Genomic DNA, 15137 nt, shown 5'->3' on the forward strand with positions numbered 1-15137 from the left:
GCTGCCAGAGGGGCCCGCGTACATTACACAGATGACGGTCCGGCGCCCATTTTCGCCAGCTACTTTCCGTTTTTCGCTGCGCTTACCAGCGCCAGCCGCATCGGGAGGACGAACGGCCGAATCGAAGCCTGCAGACGGTGCAAAATCAATCCCATTTGGTTGGAAATCTGATCTTCGTTACAAACTTTGGCGCGATCGATGCGAAGCTTCGTGCCGAGAAGAGCCCGAGGCCGGCGGTCCTGCAGGGTGACTCGGGCGCCTGTGATCCCGTTTTACGATGTCACGTTTGCCGCGGACTGAACCAGGCCACAGGTCGCGACATACGCTGAGGTGAACACAGTAACTGAGGCCACGCTAATGTGTGAGGCCACCGGAACAAGAAATGACGCGCTTAAATGTTCACAATAAGGGGAGCCGGCTCATGTCGTTCGATCAACTTCGTTTTGATAGAGGGGAAAAAGAAGGCGGCCGAAACGGGACCTTCGGGATTTGGCGCGAGATTCATCAGCGCTGCCGGCACAAAAGCCCATGAACCCATTTCGACTTTGCAGAAAAGGGCTTTTTTTATCTTTTGGCCAACTTGCAGGCGCAGGCCTTCGGTTTCCGACTTAATGGGCGTTACCTTCGATCATCCAATTCCGCTCCGCTGGTTACTTTTCCCCTCCTTTTTCGATCACGCCGTTTCTTCAGCCACCGTACAAAGGAAATCCCAAGGTGCACTTAAACACGGCGCGTGTAGACGACCTGTCAAAGATCATTGTACTGGAAATACGAAACAACGCGAAAGAAAAAAAAACGCGCTGTCAACGTCTGCACACGAGTGAGACAGTTTACATTTCGCAAGACTGTTGCAACGCACACTCCGTTACTCTTGCTAACGCAACGTTCACTAATTCCTGCGTACTGTTGGGAAAGTCAGGTATCGCTCGTTGTGCCTTGGCCTAATTGGAATCGCGTACTGGTTTTGGGTTGCGCTTGTTGAAGACCGCGACCATGGGTGGCGCCAGGATTTTTTTCACTGGGGGAGGGGCTGCTGCCCCGACCCCGTTTCCCCGCTGGCGCCGCACCTGACAGAGACACAGTGAGGCACACGCTCCCATTGGTTATTTGCTGTGTGCCTCACTGTGTGCCTGTCTTCAACAAGCACAACCCAGCTTTTGCGTTCTCTCTGGGTTACTTTACCTCCGGAAATAATACTGATGTCAAGCATTTACGAGGTTCTAAAACGATACAAACTCAGTCTCGCGCTCACAGTTCCGGCTGCACATGCACACGCTTACTGTGTGATCGAGCTTATTTTTGCTTGGTTAAGACTTTTGATGTGTCCGCATTTTTAGAAGCCGAACCTTCACAGGTATACTAAAGTATAAGCGATTCCTTTTTTTTTTTTTTAGACAGTCCTCACGCTGCTTAACCGATGTACAGCCTTATTTCTCGGGCAAAGTTGCAATCATGTGCGTGTAGTAACAATAACGTAAAGTAAATGACCGTGGTCCGCTCCGGGCAGCAAGAGAAAATTGTTCGTCACCATTAGCTCGCCCCCGGAGTTAATCGGCCCGGTGGTTCAAGCGATAGCCGAGAGAAAAGTGAAATGGGCGTACGCTCAGCCGCTGCCCTCGCCTCGACGAATGGTGGAAACAAACTGACCCCGGGGGATGGGATGAGAATGGCCTTTAGCGTTTTTCCGAGTTTTGCGAGATGCGCCCGCATGTGCGGGTGGTTTACGCCAGCTATATTCAGATGAGCATGACACGCGTTACTCGCCTTTCTAGTTGTCTTTTTGTAAATAACATGGGGAGACGAGGTAATTCTTAGCGTTTTCTGACTACTACATTGCGCGATTTCACTGCTGGTTCGTTGCCCGGACAACCTTAATATATTCTCGCTTTGGATTTCAAACAAAATCAAAATAAAAGCTTAATATCCGCCTTTAAAATTTTCGTGCTTATTTTATAAACTACTGGGTACCTATAAACTGCTCTGTTTCGTTGCTGAGTTTCTCATGTAAGCGCCACGCTTGCAAAAACAGAAATCCTTTTTCAAGGCAACGCAGTGTAGTTCGACGTCTCGCAAGTGACATATTTCATGCCTCTTTGCAAGGTGTCTGTAAAAAGTATTTGACGTGGTAACGTGAAGAAAAAAAGTTCGTTTTAAATGCGAAGCATTTCTTAGCGAACCTTTGGCAGTTTGAGCGTTTCTATCTACGTATCTGTCTGTCTATTTATTTAGCCGCCTACGTCTATGTGCTCTCATGATCACCTCCTAAACTTGGTGTAGACCAAAACTGGCATGGCATAGTAAGAGGATTTGACGACTATGACTGTCGGGTCATGACATGAATAACGTGAAAATACTGTCGCTTACGTCGTCAGACCCTTTACTCCAGACACGTGTGGCACATACCCGTTTACCACGGGCCGCGGTGGACGGGTATGCGCCACAGGTGATTGACAGTTTATACCTGCCCAGGAACCGTGAGAACAGACATTGGTAACTTAAATGAGAGAGCGTTAAGAAAAAAACGACAGCGGCAGCGATTACCCGACAAATGGAAATAATATAAATTAGTATCCCAGCAGAAATCGAACCCAAGCATTATGCGTGGCAATCAGGTATTCTACCACGGAGCCATGCAATGTCTATAAACTTGTTTGGAAAAACAGTCTATGCAGGCGTAATGTCCGTGCAACGTCAATTGTGGTTGTGGTGCTGGCTATCCGATTTTACAAGAAAGCAATAAACACTACATATATACTCCTACGATACAGGCGTCATATCAGATTAACGTCTGAGGTTCCAGTGTTGGCTCCGCTTTTATAGCAATCTAATAAACATCACATTTGTATTCCTATGATTTAGCAAGCTATATTGAAGTATTGCTCGACCCCGGAGGAATACATTAACGAAAGTTACGTATGATATTTACATGATTGCACCATAACGTGCACTTAGTTTCTATAATGCTGACGTATGTACTCTAACGCGAGGACTGACGTTACGTCGCACCATAAGTTACCCTTTCAACGCCAGTGTTGTCGACGTGCCTGGTAAGCCTACGATGTGCGCACAGCTACTACACTTACAAAAATACGTCAATCCACCTCGTAACGCTTGGCTGAAAGCCATAAAATACAGCATAGAAGTACTCGCTGACTGCTTCGCATAAAACCGATTCCCACAACGCGTGGGATCTGCCGCATTTTTCTGTAGCTTACTGTTTGTTTTTATTCATATGATATAAGGAGACGTTGGCACACAAATAAGGCGCTGGCTACTCCTTAGGTCTTGGATGGGTCGAGCACACAGCACCCAGGGCCCAACAATCACGTATAGAACAACATTCTCACATTAACACCAAAGCACAAAAAATATGCTGCACATACAATATACAAATTTGAATGACACCATGACACTACAACAAAAGGCCTCGAAAATCCACACAGTGATGTACCCTTATGAGAAGGTCGGTAGTCAACAGGTGGCATATACATCATTTAGATCAATTTTCACGTACACACATAACATAATAGTCAAGAACACATAGTCAGCAAACACGTATACGTGTACATTGCGACGTTCAAATAAAACACACAGTAAATGCGCTATTACCGGCCAACAATGCCGCCACCCTCAACAAATTGTTTTAATGCTTTTAAAGCGCACTTTTGCAATTCCCTTGTTGGCCAAGGACCCAAAAGTTGCCTTAAATTGAGTGGACTGTGGTCTAATGCCATTAACGCTGATTCAGGTCGCCGTCTTGGTGTATCGTGATGTGGGCATTCGAAGGAGGTGATGTACATCTTCATCTACAAATCCACAGTCGCATTCAGGAGTTTTAGTGCGGCCAATGGACTATTTTTCAAACTTGCAGCGCCGCGCTTTCCCCTGGTGACGAAGTCTGGCGAGAGGGTGCGCCGGCCAGGAAACGTCCATGACTCCATGTGAATGTGAAGGCGTCGTGCAGAACTTTTATTTATTTATTTATTTATTTATTTATTTATTTATTTATTTATTTATTTATTTATTTATTTATTTATTTATTTATTGCGAAGTTTGTCTATGTACTTCGGTGATCCGTTGAGACACGCTAGTGCGTATACTGTTGAACGTTCGGCAAGCATTTACCGAGGATTTTACGGCCTCTAGCAGCGGCAGGAGCAGCGGCAGGAGCGCGAGAAATCTGGCCGATGAGTCTGTTATCTCGAAGGCTATGCCGTACCGCCATGCAGAGCGTTTTTCTTTAATAACAAGACAGTAAACTATATTACATGTAAAAATCAAGATTGGAATCTGTAATATGCAGATGTTATGCGAATATTGTCATTTTTTTTTCGAACTTCAGTGCATTTGCGTGGAGGTAAAGTATGGCCTTCGAAATTGGAGTCCGGGAACCGGTTGGGGGTGTTTGCGAGGCATCGACGCAGACAACTTCTGAGTCTGTTTCCTAAGAAACTATAGGCAAGTAACGATGCCAAATGCTACTTCGAAAGGTCATGACCATAATAAGGGAACTTTCTGCAATATTTGAGCACGAGCGCAGACTCATCCCGGTGGCATAATGGTTATGGCGCTCGACTGCTGACACTAAGGTTGCAGGATCGATTCCCGGCCGCGACGGCCGCATTTTCGATCGAAGCCAAAATGCTTCAGGCTCGTGTACATAGATTTAGGTGCACGTTAAAGAACACCAGGTGATCGAAATTTCCGAAGCCCTCCACTACGGCGTTCCTCAAAACCATGTCGTGGGTTTGGGACGTTAAGCCCGACCAATTTTGAAGAGCACGAACGGAGCTGCGGTAAGCGCAAAAATCTATCTTACAGAAAAATACCTTTGCCGGCGACGTGCTTTGAGTAAGAAACAACCTAATAAACTGCTGACTTATCTGACGCCTCGAGCTTCTAAACATAATTATAGAAGTTAGCACGCATAGGAAAAAATCAGGAAGCTTGCACGCCAACCGCTGTCCTAAAGCAGCATGGAAACGCTTCGCGACGCTGGCGTCTCTTATGACAGCTACTGAAATGCATGGCGGTAGAGCACGATAGCAAATTTAGGCGCCTTTTCATCGGGGTTGTTCGGCTGGCCTTTGCCGGCCGACGTGAGTTTGGAAAAAGGTCCATCCTGTGCAAAAAGTTAATGCTGTAGGAAGTGCCCAACCTTAACCGATGAATAAGGGTTTTCACACTTCTGTCTAAAAATAACGTAATATCGAATTCAATAAGTGGATCTATATGATATAAATGAGAACTTTTAGAATTTTGGTGAAACCACGTATTTATACCATTAGTCGTACCAATCACGTGCATACTTTAAAACGATACTCTTTCTTCATAAGTCACGTGTTCACCTTCTTTGCTTAATGGTGCGCTGGCAACTATGTAAATCCAATCGGTAGGCTGTACTGTACGACTTGACAGCACTCCTGTAGTAATTTATTTTTTTCTTTTCTTGCGGTGTACTCTTAAGGAGAGTTCGTTGAACGGCCAGGGAAGTTATAACGTATTAATATTACTTAGCACGACATGTAGAATGCGGTGTCACTGCCATTGGTTTTAAGAAAGCGTACACTATAGTTACATAAAAAAAGGCGAAGGTTGAGGATTTCTTGTGGTCCTTAAATTGATCCGAAAATACTTGTGACGTTAGGTCTGTCAAAGGCGTAACATAAGTCATGCAGAGGGCCATATTTCAAGGCAGACGCATAGCTATAGGAAAAGTTCCGTATTGTTTGTTTACATAACGAATTTGCTTCACCGAAAATAACCCGTAGACCCGCTAGAAGAGGTGACTTCGAAATTCGCAGTCTCGTCCGGTAATGTTATCGCTTTCCGAAGCGCTACGCGTCTTGTGTACCTAAAAATAAGATCAATTCTGTGTGTCCACTTGACCCTGGATAAGTGCAACGGAATCGATTGTTCTAAAGTGGGCCCGCATCGTCGAAGATTTTCCATCTTTTGATGCCGCTTCCAAGACGCACCGATAGCCTCCCGCATCGATTGCATCACTGTGCAGCCAACAACCGTGTGTTTTGTCCGGATTGCTTCCTGTCTCATGACGACTGGGACGTATGTCATCTACTGCACGTAGACAAAGTTCAATTTACTTGATATGCAGTGACGTTCGTCACTTGCCGGACTGATTACCTGAAGGATATCTAGTATGCCGACGCATGTGCATCAAAGCCGACAGAGCAAGAAGGGCTGCACTTTTCTCTTTTGCTACTCGAGGGCTGTGACGTGCATTTTGTGTAACGTGTGTCTCTAAACTTTTCGGGACAAAATACCAGGCTGCCACGTCGCGCATAAGTCATCGTGGGGACGCTGTATGGTGGGTGGTGCATAGGTTGATTTTGCGAACGTGTAGAGGAATAGGCTTGTTGTGTAAGACACTGAGCAGCAGGCCCGTAGCCAGGAATCTTTTTCGGGGGGGGGGGGGGGGGGGCACTTGCTGTAAACCTTGACTTTTTGAGAAAAACACCTATTTTTATTATTTATTTTTGGTAAAAACTCATACTTCACCAAAATATCGCCCCCCCCCCCCCTGGCTACGGGCCGGCTGAGCAGTGCTACACAATGACACATAGCTGTACTATAGGTGTACCCGGCACTCAGTGCGGACGACTGTCCTCTGGCCTGCAAACCTTTGCCACAACTGTTAGTAATGCGTGCCACACTGTTGCACAGTTTCACAGAGGTATGTGCACCAATGTATTTGACACTTATCAGGGTGAGAAAACAGTGATGTTTCGGTATTATTTAGTGCGTTTTGCAGGAGGAACCACGGGTTGGACACGCATTTCTTGTGCTGTTGTCAGCAAGTCATTTTCAAAGTTTCACGTAGCGCAATTTTATGATTTATAGGCTGTCATTTCAGAATGAAACGCTAGTACAAGTTAGGCATGAAGACGAAGATATAAGCCTGCCTTCCCTATCTTTGGCCACTGCGGCCGTCACCTTCGGCTGGCTGACTCATTCGGCACCGTACCGATTTAAAGGCCCAAGCACAAAGGCGATGTATATAGACGCTTGTCTGTAAAGGTAAGGAGTAGGAAGAAAGAGAGAGAAATAAAGGTAGTTTAGCCAGTTCTCAGACCGGGTGGCTACCCGGCGCTGGGTTTAAAGGGGTATAAAATATGATAGAAAAATGATGTTACAAAAAAAATGAAAATAGAAGGGGAAAAAGTGGAAAAGCAAAATGACAGGAGAATACGACAATGCCTAAAGTCTGTTACTAAGACCAGTTGTCCGCAAGAAGCCCAGCAAAGCTTTCAACGCCATCTGTAGAGGAAGGTCTCGGCCAGTGTCCCAGGGCTTTTTCCTCCGACAAAGGGTGACTGTCAAGTCTATCTAACACTCTTGAAAGTTCTTTTCCGGGCGCACTGAAGCGAGGACATAGACAGAGAAGATGGGCGATTGTTTCCCCGCCGCTAAAGTTATCGCATGTAGGACTGTTAGCCATTCCGATCCGAAATGAGTAAGCATGTGCGAAGGCCACGCCAAGCCACAAGCTGCACAGGAGCGTATCCTCAGCTCTAGATATTCCCGACAGAAGACGAAGCAGTGGATTCGGGTCCAAACTGTGGAGACGAGCTTTGGTAAATTCCGTCGTGTTGCACTGTACAAGTGTAATTTCACGCGCGAGCGAACGAAGCCTAGCAGCACGTCTTTTCTGGATAACGGAATAGAAAATAACTCCAAAAAGGATGCGGGCCGCCCCGCAAGAAGAGACAGCTGAGCAGGAATGTAGATTGAATAAGACGCGCAATAGCGCAGCGGCAGGGAGTCGTGAGCGAAACAACTGCACTACAAATTGTAGAAAGTGCGGGACGCTGAAGGACAGTGATCCGGGCTAGTCGAACCTAAATAAATAGGGGCTAAATTGATTGAAAGCGGAACGACGGTAAGCCGCCGAGCGAATAAAAAAAAAAAGAAGGACCACGGATGTAATTGATCACGTATATATGCTCACGAAAGGTGCATACAATATGAAATTAGAAATGGGAGCATATGCACACACGTAAGCATGCACCACCCCTTTTTTTCCCACTTCGATAAAGTATACAAGGCGGCGTTTCAGCCGTTGGTTGCTGCCATAGAGTTGCCTAATAATACACTAGAGGGAAATCTGGCGCTAGTGTCTATGGAGCTGCAACACATGGCGTTTCAGCCAGCATGGGAATGATGGGCACATAGTGCATGCATTTGCCTAAGCTTCGTTCTTTCGGCTCCGTTTGGCTCCGCGTGGCCTGCTGCCGCTTCATCGCAAAACGAAGTTCACGAAGTTCTGCAAATTTTCAGCAGTTCCACTTCACCACCTAGAGCCTTTTAGGCTCAGGATTTCAAATCAGCTCACGAAGTTCACGATGATCCTATTCTTTTATCCTAAACCAAAGCCAAAACACAACAATAAACAAAGCCACAAGTGCGTTCGAAGCCGCAAGCATGAAGACTATGTACTACCCATCATTCACATGGTGGCTGAACGATCGCAGCGCGACACTCTATGGTTGCTGCAACGAGCAAGAAGCCGCGTCAGAGCCAAGCGCTGATGATACGAAGTACTTTGAAGCAGGCCCCTAGTCGGGGGAGCGGGGGGGGGGGGGGCAGGGCCCCTCCCCCCCGAAATTTTGGAAGTAGGTGTTTACCAAAAATAGGTAATGAAAATAGGTGTTTTTCTCAAATAGTGAAGGTTTTCAGCAAGTGCCCCCCCCCCCCCCCCACGCCCCCCGAAAAAATTCCTGGCTACGGGCCTGCTTTGAAGTGCCTTTTGAGAGCGCTACTGTCGCGCGCGCGCCAGTCGCGGGTGGGCGTGGGCGCGCGCTCAGTTCGCCTGGTGTTCGCGTTTTTGCGTCGCAGCACTGAAGCGCAAAAAAAAAAAAAATTAACCGGCCAAATGCAGCGATTTGGAAGCTATTGGACATTGTATTTTAGAATGCGTGGCACAATTTGACCTGTGAGCTTTGTCATTTACGCAATCAATTATTAATTTGGATAATCAATTTTCTCCGTATAGGTTATCAATGTGAACTGAAAAAAACAATCACCAGTTTGCGCAAGGCGGCGGCTAACAAAACAGCGTTTATCCTTTCTTCGTATGTCATTTCCGCTTCAGTTTTAACTTGGCCCTATAGTTACCTGGGATACACTGCCTGCTCCTTTTTCCCCCTCTTTATTCCTTTTTTTGTGGGAACTAAAGAGGGTTTAGCAGCCAAACATCACACGTGCTGCGGCGCGCTACGAAGAGGAGTATTAAACCGGAATAACACGTTTCGAGCTAGTTGGTTGTTCATACCGAGGCGAAAACAGCGCGTAGAGACGAGTACGAACAGACACAAGAAAAGGCACAGACACAGGCGCAGAGTTGTTAGTCAGCGCCCGTGTCTGTGCCTTTTCTTGTGTCTGTTCGTACTCGACTCTACGCGCTGTTTTCGCCTCGGAGTATTAAACCACATTTTGTTCAATGGTGCCCTCCTTGTACTTTGCTGAAGTCGGTCTGCCTATCGAAATACATATACCGATAATATTTGTCTTTCGACTGCTGCTCTTACTCAACCTCACGCGCGTGCACCAATGCAGTGGCCAATAATTGACACCAGCCTGTCTTCCAGCACAATGCTTGACGATATCAACCGAGAAAGGCGCGTTGATTGTCTTCACGGGAAAACCCATGAAGGCACGTATACCTGCAGTTGACGTTAATGCGTAGTCTTTCAAATATGACGGGACTGATATGTGCTGTGAAGGGTTCCGCTTGAGTCCACGTCATAAATTTTGTGAGCTTCATTACAATCAGTCGCGTTGCGATTGTGTGGAATATTATCCATACTCAAGCTGTCCCTTGTTCGGTATTAATGTGGAGTGTTCTGTACTCTAACGTCGTTTTGGGGCAAGCATACACCTTCTCGAAGGCTTCTTCGACAGAAAAATTATCCGGGAGCACACTTTGTAGTTCCAAGAAAACATTATTCTATCTCGCCCACGTAGCTGTGAGCTTTTCTTTTGCGCTTGAAATCAATGTTCAAGCAGATGCAGTATATTTAAGCGGACACGACCGTTCATATCTGGGCCGTCCAGCAGGCCCGCGGAGCGGCCGGCAGGCTTGGTCTGACGGTCCCGACGTGGGAGTCGCCAGCTGCGCGCTGACGCGCGCCTTGCAGGACCCAAATAAAGTTTTTCAACCAACCAACGGCCGTTCATATCGACACTTCGCATATTGCATTGAAAATGCTGTAGAAGCTCCCTGTCTAATATATCTGATAAAGATGTAATAGCTGTCCTTTTTTTTTAACGGAAAGCCGAGCCATTAGAGGACGACACTACAAAGAAGTACGTCGTTCCAAGTGCGTAAAGTAATTAAAAAGAATAAATGAAGCACAAGAAGTTCTGTCAGCTATACGGTGTAGCTCGCCATGTATACAGACATTTTAAGACTTCTTTGATAATTGTATTCGAGTAATTTTTAGTGCAACTACTTCATTCTGAAGATAAGTCGCACGGCGCGCCTGTCTCCCCAAAGACGTCATCATCCTTTGTCTCAAGGTTTAGGGGTATTAACTCCCGAGCCGCTCTCTACTGCGAATAAAGGACTAGGCACGAGTTCTATTATATTCCCGGCGATTTGACGATGCTCAGTTAGATATGACAGGAAGATGGAGATTAGAGACAGTATAAGATGACGAAGAAGCTTTCAGACTTGACAGATCGCGTTACACAAAGACACTTTCGAGCGGCCTAAGAAATCCTGCATGAGCAACAAAAACTAAGCTCCTTAATGAGTGCTGAGATAGTCTAACCGGGGCAAGTTCGCATTAATCTGTCGCGACCTCCGATGCGTAGGACGAGGTCCTACTTAGCATGCAGAATGTTTGCTCGAAAAGTTGGGGCTCAACTCATCTTGGGCAAAACGAAGGCCTGTGTAATAGTGCATGTGCTTGAAGCTCAGTTGCCAAAAACCCCTTGAGAATTTCGCCGGTCGTTGCACTTTCACTCAAACGTATTGCGTGGAGACAAGTGCTGAAACATCAACTTTCGCTTTGTTTTCTTTTCACTAAGGGGGGGGGGGGGTTCGGAAAAAGAGCGGCGCTAAGCCGCAGCAGTGACTTGGACGTTAGCATTGACGCAACAGTTTTCTTTAGCCGTGGTTTCTTTCTGTTGCAGAATCTGTGGCAGTTTGCTCGTCGCTAGAGTTATTTGCATAAGAAAGCTGACTAATTAGAAAATGCTGGGGCAAGTGGGCCAATGGCGCGGTTGGCTCTAGACAGAGATGAATTGAACGATTCGCACTCCTGCTCAGCTTTTCACAGGTGAAAAATTTATAACCGCATGAGCGCTTTTTTTAAAAGTAGGAAAAAAACTGATCAAATGAATTATTTTTAGACGTTTGCAATTTTGCCGAAAAATTCCAGACACAAGGTCTTCCAAGTAGGTTTCAGTTCATGACTAATCTTCAGCACAGATGTCACAGTAGCATGAACACGTTTAGAAGCGGAAAAGAAAATTCAAGAAGCGTGTCGAAGTGCAGTGCAAGATGAAATTTACAAGCGCGTTCGCAGATGCTTGCGGGCTAAATTTCCGGCAAGTGTAAATGACCAACGAGACGGAATGTTGAATAGTTTCGTTGAGCATTGCCTCTCTGTCGTGTATTCCGTCTCACCGGACATGCAGTCTCGTGTAACCGGGGTGAGGTTTTGATACTCAACAAACACTGCTCCTGGAAGGCAAGGCATATGTAATCGCCAAACGGAGGCTTCAGGAGAGCACCAGAGAGTACAGCAAAGGGGACTACGCATGATCTCCCGGGTACCTATAAGTAGCAGGGGGGTGGTCAAAGATATAACAAGGGTAGTGGGATCCTCGGGGACTAGGCAACACCCAAACAACGAAACCTTCTACATTTTTTTACCGTCCCTTTTCAGTTGAACCTTCCCTCTCGGCCTTTCAGTCTCATTGGTCTTTATGTCTCGGTTTGACATTTCGTCTCGGTTGGATATTCTGTCGCGTTAGACCATGCGTCTAACCACGGCTACATCACTTTTGGAGATTCCGTCTCGTTGGAGATTTAGCGTTATGGGACAGAAAGGCTCTGAATCGTACGCGGATCTGCTTCAAGATGAGTACGACGAATGTAGAAAGCATAGCGTGCTTACTGAGTTCAGAACAGAAATGCCTGACAGCTGACCGCCCCGGAGGTACAGCTCTAATAGTCAACTGGCGTGCAAATTTATGCAAGGAGTTCACATATGGTGCAATTTTGAGAAGGCCTGCGCAACCGTCGTACTTGTTATTTTTTTCCTTCCACCTATAGAGCATGCAAATAGAGTGCGGCCTAGCGTGCCAAGGCCTCGTTGAGGTTGGCCGCTTGTGTACTGTGAATTTCGGGTACCTAACACCTGGCTTCTAAGCGACCGTCCAGAAGAGCAGCTAAATTAGCGCGTTGTTTAGCTTGCTAGTATTTGCAGTGCCTGTGAAAGACTTGCAACAGTTGTAATCTCTAAGCAGGCAAATGAATGTCCACTTTTGCCATAAGCTTGAGCAACAAAAATGTGCTTCGAATTCAGCCATGAACCACCCTGATCGTTTCAGAAAGAAACTGCTTGGGGCCATAGTGCCACGCGTCACTACATTGACCTTTTCTGAAAGCCTGAATAGATTCCGTTCTTGAAAAACGATATGGCATCCACATGTATAAACATGTTGTTCTTGCGGTGTAACTTATTTGTTTATTCGTTCTCGATTATTACTTTTACTAACTTGTTTGCACGCAGTTGCAGAAAGGTCAATATATTTATGGTTTTTTCTGCATTCACTGTGAGCACTTTTGTACACTGACTATATGCACATTTACCGTAAATGTGCTTGGTTGACGGAGCGTCCTTCACCGTCGGACTTGGCTAACATTTTAGCCCCCTCAATCTGCCACTGACGAGGGTCGAAGACACCACCTCTGCTGGCACTAAAATGCTGTCCAAGTTTGTATATGCCAGCACGAAAACTGCACTTTCATCGTTGTCCAATTTATTGTTTGTGTGAAAATCTGCGACGCTGTAGTTGCCATCATTTGCAATCTTCTCCAAATACAGTCGTCAGCAAGCTTAACTCGAACGCTCCGCACCGTGTCCTGAAACGGTTCGATGGACGCCAGCGCCGCCTATAGCTTTGAGTTCTGTTGCCGAGATGTTACCAATGCATGCCGACATACTATCCAAGCATACCGAGATATTATCTCGGCAACAGCGCCCAGCCCTTCGCGGCCGGCATCAGTCGAGCCAGTCCAGGCCACGCTGCGGAGCGGTCTAGTTAAGCTTGCTGACGACTGTACATCACGTACTCACGCATTCAAGGCTCAACTCAAGTGCACTTATAAGCAGGAATAAAGGTTTAGTGCCATGCAGCAGAAAAGCACCTTCCGTATTGACAAAAATGTGTACGCACAGATCAAGTATTCCGCGCTCCACTTTAACACCCAAAGTGCAGCACTCTCAGCCGCAATAGGTCAGCTGGACAACTCTCACTCTGTAGAATAACTGCAGCGCAGATGCGCATATGAAAAATAAAGACAACATTATAGACAGGACAATCTTCTGTAGACCTGAAGAGCCCGCGGCAACGACGAGGCGCGTGTAAAGACTTTTGATTGTCTTTCTGCAAGACACGGGGATAGTTAACACGTGGTGAGACATCCCTACAACTCATGAGGTGCTCAGACCGAACAACTGCCCCACCTGCTGGAACACCACCACCACAGCGGCGTGATAAAGCCCTGCCACAAATCGTTGTGGACCGTAGTTCCGTTGGCTGTGCTACGGGAGATACGAAGTCGAAAACTACCATATACAATCTCTTTATTTATCTGCAACTGATGTTCTTTGCACGAAAAGGACAACACTTTTGACGACTGCACCGACGCTGTGCAGGAATGTACTATTCTGTCTGGCATATCTACCTCCGCACCATAACAAGCGCTGTATGGCTTCGGTTCAATTCTCCTGTTCGCATTCCTGTAAGCTACCTGCTTGAACTTCATGTCTGCAGTATTTCAGACATGAATGGCTCACGCTTGGATACGTATACCGGGCACGCAAGGTAATTTTCCGAAAACTTTAGAAGCCGCTGCAGGCGTGCTTCAGTATATCAAAGCAGGGGTCATGCGCTGCGGCGTTTCGGCATCCGTCCGTTTACCTGTAGTCGAAACAAAATCAAAGAACGCGGGCTTCGGAGACAAGCGAAGCGAGAACATCCAGAGGGAGAGGGTGCCTTTTAAACACAGCGGGGAAGGGCGTCCCTGTGCTCTCTCGTCTGCTGTCACACGCGAGCTCCATTCCTCACTTTATTATTTTTTTTTGTCACCCTGAAGCAAAGGTGTACTCCCGCAACAGGCACACTGTCACGCCGGCAATCCCAACCCGCTAGCTGGCTAGTGAACGCGCGTCCGTGACGTCACGTGCTTGTCTGCGAGCATATGCCTGCCGCCTGGCCACGGTCAGGCGTAAACACGACGGCGCGCAAGGGCTCGCAGTTCTCTGTCGAGCGCCCGTGCTGCGGCGACGCATGCTTCCCGGTTCGGCTCATGCCCGCCGCTGGGAGCCCACTGTCACTCCGCCGTAGACGCGCCGCCATGGCGCGACCAAAATGCGCTCCTAGGCGCAGCAGCGCATCCAGGCCGCCCGAGCAGCCCGCGGTGAGTGGACCTCGACTCTTGCGCTGGCTGGCTGAGCGCGCACGAGCGCGTGTGTGGTATAGTATATCCCGTCGCGCTTGCGTGCGTCCAGAATTCTGTGCCATAGCCTACTTGCGTGCCTGAGCAGGCGGAAAGTGCGAAACCAAGGGCAGGCGGAAAGCTTCGTCCTTCCTTTCCACGTTCCGCCTGTCAAAAGGAGCTGGGCGGCGCGTATTTACGAACACAGGTGAGCCATGCTTTGCCGCTGACCCGTGAAACGCGCTAGCGAGAAATTAGCGCACGCAAAAACGTGCACCTGTTCTGGAGGAATGCCACTGTCGCGGCAGTTTCACGCGAACTCAGTGTGTCGCATGATCATTGCTACATATGAAGTTATATATTACGATCATCAATTGGAAAGTGCGTTATGAGCATAAATTTTAAAGCACGGGAGCCAAAAGCGCCCCTAATGCGTTATTGC

General features: G+C 47.3%; 1 protein-coding gene across 1 annotated transcript in view; it reads left to right on the forward strand.

The window, feature by feature from the left end:
- The first annotated feature begins 14366 nt into the window (after window positions 1-14366).
- Window positions 14367-15137, forward strand: part of LOC119375060 (dopamine receptor 2) — a 218724-nt gene continuing 217953 nt past the window's right edge. The window contains exon 1 of the mRNA XM_037645267.2: window positions 14367-14677. The gene's annotated coding sequence lies outside the window, so the exon portion shown is untranslated. The remainder of the gene's footprint in view (window positions 14678-15137) is intronic.

Source organism: Rhipicephalus sanguineus, chromosome 1 (assembly GCF_013339695.2).
Source record: "Rhipicephalus sanguineus isolate Rsan-2018 chromosome 1, BIME_Rsan_1.4, whole genome shotgun sequence".
NCBI classification, from domain to species: domain Eukaryota; kingdom Metazoa; phylum Arthropoda; class Arachnida; order Ixodida; family Ixodidae; genus Rhipicephalus; species Rhipicephalus sanguineus.